Consider the following 7,905-nt stretch of genomic DNA (forward strand, 5'->3'; position numbering starts at 1 on the left):
CCCATCACCTTCTACCAGTCTGGTATCCTCCTACCTGCCTGCCCACCTCCTCCATCTTTTCCACCTACTGACCAACCTCACTCATTTATGCATTTATCAATTATTATAGGACATGCCAAGATGAATAGAAAAACTCTCCTTTTCTCTAGAGATTTATACTCTGTTTCCTACACTAATGCATCGCTCAGAAGGTTGAGATGGGGGAATTTGGTTAGACTGCATGAAGAGTTTCTGGACAGGGATAGGTTGAGGTGGGGACATTGCAGTGCCATAGTTGGGGGCACAGACTCTGTCGGCAACAGGCCTTGGATTGAGTCCCAGCTCCGCAGTTCTTCCCATGTAAACTGAGGATCATGGGATCTCCCCTATAGTGCCTGTCAGGGTTCAGTGAGACACAGTATCAAAGATTTTAGCTCAGTGCCTGGCACGGGTCGGTGCTCAGTTCAGAGCAGCCTGCACTCTTTTAGAGACAGGAGGACTTTTGTGAAAGAGTCAGGCAGGCCTGGATTCAAAACCTGACTCTGTTGCTTTCTGCCTCATTCAACCTTTCTGAGCCTGTTTCCTCATCTGTGAAGTGAGAAGAACACAGCCTAACCCTTGGAGTGGGGTTGGGGAGAACCTGGAGGTGGAGGGGCTGGAATCAGACCCCAAGCGTCAAACCTAGCAGGGCCCCCATGCATGGGAACTGTCAGCTCCTCCCTCCACTCCAGGTTAGTGTTGGGAGGAGGGAAGGGTGGGACAGGGGAATCTGCAGAGGGTGATGTCCCCGTCACACCCCAGTTCAGCACTTTATGCCTCATTTCCTTGCCAAGGATTGCCCAGTCTCTGGGGACCTCCCTAGTGATGGGCAGCTCACCACCTCCTGGCCTGGACAGTAAGAATCGCAGGGCTGATGGGAGGGGATGAGATCAGGGGCCCTGAGGGGCTGCAGCCTCCATTCCAGGGCAGCTTCCAGTCCCAGCCCCTGCAGGGGCAGCTGCCCAGAGCCACGCCTGGAGAGGCCCTTAGCATGGCAGGAGCGGCTTCCTCAGGGAGCACCAGCTGCTAGGGGGTCTGTGTTAGAGAGAGACAGGAAATGGAAAAGAACAGCAAAGAAAATCTGTGACCTCCTGGGAGGACAAGGCCCATTTATCAACTTCTCTTTGAACCATCTTTAAAAAAAAATCCTGTAAAGGCAGTTGGTTCTTGAACTAGTGATTCAGGGAGGTGCAACTATTGACCTGTGGCTACCTAGGACAGAGTCTGGAGAGCTGTGGCCTCAGATGCCCTGCTGTCATGTCCAGGCCATACAGCGTAGGAGAGACCCCTACTCTGGGAGCTCCATCCATCTTGCTGGATGGCCTTGGGAAATCTAGCTCTCTCTCTGGACCCCTAAGGGGTGTGTCCAAGGGACAAGGAGTGGGGGTGACATTGGCAAGGGGAGGTGAAAAAGACACTGGACAAAAAAGGCAAGAAGAAATCTCTCTTCCACCTGGAAGATGAGGAAGGGAAAGGTCTCGGTGACTGTGACCTTCCCGCCAAATCTGGTTCCCCAATTCCTGACTGCACTGGGGTCTTCACCTTCTACCAGGAAACCTTCCAGTCACACCAAGTTGATTCCCTCAATTAAGTCTCTTCCTGGTCCCAGAGACCACCACTCAGGCCCTGAATTCCCACCCTTCCTCCCACCACCGGGCCGTTGCACATGCTGATCTCATGACCTGGAGCGCACCTCTTACTCACCTCCTCAGAGCTTCCTGCCTTTCCACTTCAGTTCTCGCTGAAAATGTCTCCTCCTCAGGGAAGCCCTCCCAGTCTTCCTGACAAGATCAGACCCTGGCTCAGACCCCCAAAGCCCTGGGAACCTCGTCCTCAGCACAGAGGTCCCAGAGCAGGTCCCAGTTATTTGGTAACTATCTGTGTCCCATGGGACTGTGAGCTCTGGGCCAGGGTGGTGTCAGGTTTGCTCCCGCTGCAGCCCCTAGAGTGTGCCCAGCATATAGAAAGGAGCTCAACAAACATGGAGGGTAGGGGGGGAAGTGTTGTCCAAAGAAGGGGCTGAAGAATGAACGCAGTGACACATGCGTCCCTGCTGATCCTGCCTTCATGGAGACCACAGTGGCTTCTCTGGCTGCAAGTCACAGTCACACACATGCAAGTGCCAATCACACATGTAAAAGTCACAGTCCTACACGTGTACAAGTCTCGGTCACACACGTGCAGTCTCAGCTCTAGAGCGGCAGAAAGACATGCCAACAGTGTGTGCCCAGGGATCTCTGCACCCAGTAAATCCTCCTAGTCCCGTCCTCGGACCCCACCCTGGCATCAGTGGAGACCCCTTCCAGGCCCACATAGACACTGGCGGTTTCCTCTCCTTGGGGCGCCCAGGTCGTGTGTGCATCCCCCATGAGCATGGCCAGGAATCACTCGAGTTCCAGGGACATAGGGGAGGGCGAAACACTCAGACAAAAGGAAGGAGCGAAGAGGAACCAGGACATGCCAGGGAGATTCAACGCCCAGACACGAGAGACACTCAGTTACATTTTAATGTGTTTCATTCTAACATGTGTGACGTCCTTAGCTGCCTGCAAGCATCAGATTGCCCAGAGAGAAAGCACAATGAGACCAGAGAAGTCAAAACAGACAAGAACGCCCTGAAATTGGAACCTCTAAAAGAAAGAGACACAAAAGCCAGTCTTGAGACAGAGGCAGCTTGATACCAAGGGCCTCCTGGCAGCAACGCCAGAGACTGTGACCATGTAGCCCGGTGCACGCTGCCAGCCAGCTCAGCCGCCCCAGTCAGATGAGGGGTCCCGGTGCTCAAGGAAAGCTGCCATACCTGTGAGATTAGCCTGCAGCCAGGGCCCTCCCAGATCACAGAAGTTAGAGCTGGGTGAGCAAGCAGGGCAGGGGAGCCCCGCCATATACCCTGGGTGCTGTAGCCCCAGCAGGGCTGCTGTGAACCTGGGTGAGCGTGCAGGTAATCAGGACAACCCTCCTTCCTTCCAGCAACCCACCCACCACTGGCCCCAGCCCTGGGCCTGCAGGAAATTCCTGGAAATCCCTCCCACTGCAGCGTGATGGACTGAGGCAAAGCGGGGTATCTGGCCCCCAGGTCAGTGTCTTCCATTTTCAGAGAGTGGGGCTTGGAGGGAGAGGCTTCCTGAGCCTTCAGGTTCCTGGCCTCTAATTCTGCCCACGCTGGAGGCCGGCCCAGAAACCATGGAAGGCACACAGGCCAAAACACTGGGAAGGACCCTACTGCTCAGCAACCAGTTACTATGTGTGTGCATGAGAGACACACAGAACCCACACCATAAACACACAGCACACCACAGCATTACAACGTACAACCCACACCATATGTACACAGCACACCACAGCATACCATACACAACCCACACCATACACACACTCAGAGCACACCACAGCATACCACACCCCCACAACACACAAAACACATAACACACCTTACAACACACCATGCACAATATACACCACACACTATATACACACCACAGCACAACACACAACACACCTTACACAACATACAACATACCATATATCACACACACCACAGCATACCACACACCACACCATACACAATACACACCACACACAATATACACATGACAGCATACACAACACACCTTACACAACACAACATGCCACATACCACACATAGAACACCACATACCATACACACCACAGCATACCATATACCACACCATGCACAATACACACCACACACTATATACACACCACAGCACACCACACAGCATACCTTACACAACACACAGCATACCACATACCACACACATAACACACAGCACACCACATATACATAACACACTATATACCACAGCATACCACACACCACGCACAATACATACCATATACAACATACCTTATACCATACACCACACCACACACAATACACATCACACACTATATACACACCACAAAATATCACACAATATACCTTATACAACACAACACATACCACACACACAACACACACCATACCACATATACACACCACACACTATATACACACCACAGCACAACACACCTTATACAACACAACACATATTACATGCACAACATACCACATACTACACACACCACAGCACACGACACACAATACACGCCACACACAATACATACCACACACTATATCTACACCACAACACAACACACCTTACACAACACACCACATACCACACACCACACCACACACTATATATACACCATACACTATATACACACCACACCACACAACACACCTTACACAACACACCACGCACAATACACACCACATGCTATACACACATCACAGCTACCACACGCACAGCACAGCCACGGGAGTCTCTGCCCCAACTAGCCCAGGTCCAAAGACTGCAACCTCAGACACAGGGTTTCCCTGACTCCGGAGTCCTCATCTGTGGAATGGGAAATCCGGCCTCGGGATGAGGAGAGACACACAGGCCAAGCCTGGTGCAAAAGAAGCCGAGGTCAAGAACAGGCTCCTGTCCAAAATACCCGCAAAAGAAGGCCAAGCTCTGAATTTGGATTGAGGGACTCACCGGTCTCTCCATCAGCCCCAACTTCCAGAAGGGTCTGAAGGATGGGATTATCTTGTACTCATGAACAAGCTGCAGCTGGGCTCTGTCCCCAAGATCAACTGCTCCATGCAGAACCAGTACCAGCTGGAAAACCTCTCCAACTTCATCAAGGCCATAGTCTGCTATGGCATGAACCCTGGCCTGTTCGAGACCAACAACCTGTGTGAGAACAGGAACATGATGCAGGTGCAGGCCAAGACCAAGGGGCTGCAGAGTGGTGTGGACATAGGGGTCAAGTACTCAGAGAAGCAGGAGCAGAACTTTAATGACGCCATCATCGAGGCCAGCCAGTGTGTCATTGGGCTGCAGGTGGGCACCAACAGGTGTGCCAGCCAGCCAGTCAGGCATGACCGCATACAACACCAGGAGGCACCTGCCCACGTGACCCCCATGGACCACCCATCATCAGCTGCAGATGGGCACCAACAAGTGCACCAGCCAATTGGCCACAATGGCTCCAGGGACCCAGTGGTACATCTACGACACCAAGCTGGGCATGGACAAGCATGACAACTCCTCCATATCCTTGTAGATGGGCTATACACAGGGCGCCAGCCAGAGCAACCAGGTCTTTGGCCTGGGTCAGCAGATTTGCAGTCCCAAGTACTGCCAGCAAGGCCCAGGTGGCCGATGGGGTCCCTTCAGAAACCAGCAACTGCCTCAGCCAGGGGAGATGCCCCAAAGCCTCCCCCAACTCCCAGGAGGAGGCCAGTTACTGAGGGGCTGCCTGCTCACATCAGTGCCATCTGAGTTTTAGGGTTTTTCATCTTTTTTTTTAACCTGTTCAGGGTCTGTGGGCAGCTGGGTGGGATCAGGCAGTTGGGGGTGTGTTTTCCCATCCTGCCTGGGTCCCTTTGCAGGACCGAGCCACCAGGCGAGGGGGGAGAGGAGGAGGTCATATCTAATGAATGTGGGGTGGGGTCTCCCCCTTGCTGGGGCTTGAGCCGACTATGGGCCCCGGACTTGGGCAGGGAGGGAGGCTGCCCCAAAAGGTTTCTAGTTTCTTCCCCTTCCCTTTTGTCAGGGGATCAGTTTGCGGTTTCTGTACCCACAGCCGTTTCAGGAAGTCTTAACAAAAGAAAAATGCTATTTTTTTTTTCAGGAGAATGGGCCGCGAATGGTGGAGGGGGCACAGGGAAATGGGTCCCCTGGAGAGGGGCAGGCCACAGTGCTAAAGTATCTTAGGGCTGGGCATGGCAGCTTACACCTGTCATCCCAGTACTTCGGGAGTCCAAGACAGAAGGATCACCTGAGCCCAGGAGTTCAAGACCAGCCCGGGCAACATAGCGAGACCTCGTCTCTGTAAAACAATTTAAAGATCATCCAGGTGTGGTGGTGCATGCCTGTGGCCCCAGCTACTCAGAAGGCTGAGGCTAGAGGCTTGCTTCAGCCTGGGAGGTCGAGGTTGCTGTGAGCTGTGATCAAACCACTACCCTCCAACCTGAGCAACAGAGTGAGAGCCTGACTTTTAAAAAAACGTATTTTAGGCTCCTGAGTGACTTGATTTTCCTGGGATCCTCAGCCCAATATCCCTGACCTCGCCCCAGGGCCCTATGGGGAAACTGAGGCCCGTGCCATCCCTCCATCCTCCCACCTGGGCCTGGCCAGCTTTACCACTCCATCCCTCCCCTGTCACACACCCACCAAATAACTGTCTGGGGACCCTTCACTATGGATAATGTGAAATACCAACCATGGACCAAAAGCAATAAAAAACCTCTGTTTTTAGGGAGAAAAAAAGAGAAATCAATGGAAGCTCATGGAAAGAATCACTTGCTGAATGAGGAGGAGGGATTTATCGATGCGGCTGAGTAAGTGGTAGAGGAGAAAGCCACAACTCACCCCTGATTACAGGGTCTGAGTCACCGAGTTGATAAAAACTATGACACTGAAATAGGAGAAAACATTTGCCCTCTTCACAAAAGAGACAGAAACCAGCTACTGTGACAACCAAGGATGCTCTGAAACACCAGAGCCTAGGGACAGATCAGCACACTTTCTAGCCACTGAGTGACTCCACAAGGCCCCACCTTTGTCCCAAGTGAGCCCTGGGGCTGGACACTCAGCCTAACCCTTGCTGCTCACAGACTGGGAGCTCAGTCTCCCCGGCACCTTCAGAGGCTGAAGACCAGGGGCTATAAGTCCCACCCACCTCTCCACCCTCAATGGATGGTCCTCTCCCTCCAGGAAGTCTGCCCTGAGTACTCCAGGCCCCTCGGTCACCGACTCTGACCTCAGCCCATCTTCCTCCTACACAACAGGTGGTCCCAGCAGAATGTCCTGAGCCAAGTGCCAGCATGTAGTAGTCATGTGGGTGGGGCACATCCTCCCAGGTGAGACTTTGGACTTCGCATCCCAGTGTGCTGCATGACTTTAGCCAAGCGGCTTTACCATGTGCCTCAGTTTCCTCATCTGTGAGATGGAGTCCCAATCCCCAACTCACAGGAGATTTCATGCAATGCTGAGTGGGAGGTGGCGTCCTCTTGTCTGACATTTAGGTGGCTCAAGAAACGCTGGCCACGGCCGTCACAGCACGTCACAGTCCACAGAACCCAACCATACCAGTCAGGGTCAGAGTCTGTCCCCCACAGAAGGGACCTTGCCTGGCCTTTCCACAGCACCCTAAGGTTGGCAGAGCCCAGTCTCACCTCATCTTGGGGTCTTCACAACCACCCCAAGGAGCGGGCAGCAGGAGCGGGCATTCTGGGGCTAGAACCCCAGGCTCACTCCTGCCTCCACCACATCCTTGCTGTCCCAGAGTGAGGACTGTTCCCTGCTTAAGCCTCAACTTTCCCACCTGTGAAATAGGACCAGCCTTAACACCCACCTTGCAAGACTGTTGTGAGGCCACACAAGGAAGTCATGTGGGGCGGTGCCAGGCATGCCAAACCCTCTGTTATGTCTGGGGTCTTCACCATCCTCCCCATTTACAGTTGAGGAAGCTGAGGCCTAGAGAGAGGAGTGAGTTCTCTGAGTCCTTACAGCCAGCAATATTGCTGGGCCAGGAGGGAGACGCCGGCATTGTGACCTGCTCTCGGTGGCGCCTGTTCTGGGAGCAGCTCCCTCTCCATAGCATTGTCACCAGGACACGATAGGATGTGGAACCTCACTCTTGTCCACACTGGCTCAGGGCCAGGCCAGCAGCTGCTGCTGGGCAAACAGGCTACCCGGGAGAAGGGGTCAGCAAGAGCATCTAGTGACCATGGGCCACAGCCCATCACGGTGCCAATCACCTGACCTTCCTTGTCCCTCGTCATGAAAACATCTTTATTCCCACTTCACAGAGGAGGAAATTGAGACT

General features: G+C 53.3%; 1 pseudogene; it reads left to right on the plus strand.

The window, feature by feature from the left end:
* The first annotated feature begins 4,448 nt into the window (after window positions 1-4,448).
* LOC103254865 lies at window positions 4,449-5,323 on the plus strand (annotated as a pseudogene).
* The last annotated feature ends 2,582 nt before the right edge of the window (window positions 5,324-7,905 follow it).

Source organism: Carlito syrichta, unplaced genomic scaffold, assembly GCF_000164805.1.
Source record: "Carlito syrichta isolate Samal-C Ts95f unplaced genomic scaffold, Tarsius_syrichta-2.0.1 Scaffold287588, whole genome shotgun sequence".
Classification (NCBI taxonomy): domain Eukaryota; kingdom Metazoa; phylum Chordata; class Mammalia; order Primates; family Tarsiidae; genus Carlito; species Carlito syrichta.